A 294-nucleotide genomic window follows, 5' to 3' on the forward strand; every position below is an offset into this window, starting at 1 on the left:
AGAGGCGGCCGATGAAGCTGCAGCGCCCCCGGTGGTGGCCGAAGAGGTTGCAGCGCCTCCGGAGGCGGCAGACGAAGCTGCAGTGCCACCCTCTCGGAAACGGAGGAGGGAGAAGAGGAAGAATGGGTCTGCCTCGCCACCCCTAGCGGTGGCCGAAGAGGCTGCAGCGCCCCCGAAGGCGGCCGACGAGGCTGCAGTGCCCCTGGTGGCGGCCGAAGAGGCTGCAGCGCTTCCAGTGGCAGCCGATGAGGTTGCAGCGCCCCCGGTGGTGGCCGAAGAGGTTGCAGCGCCCCC

Source organism: Sinocyclocheilus rhinocerous, unplaced genomic scaffold (genome assembly GCF_001515625.1).
Source record: "Sinocyclocheilus rhinocerous isolate Xijiao unplaced genomic scaffold, SAMN03320098_v1.1 scaffold365, whole genome shotgun sequence".
In the NCBI taxonomy this organism is placed as follows: domain Eukaryota; kingdom Metazoa; phylum Chordata; class Actinopteri; order Cypriniformes; family Cyprinidae; genus Sinocyclocheilus; species Sinocyclocheilus rhinocerous.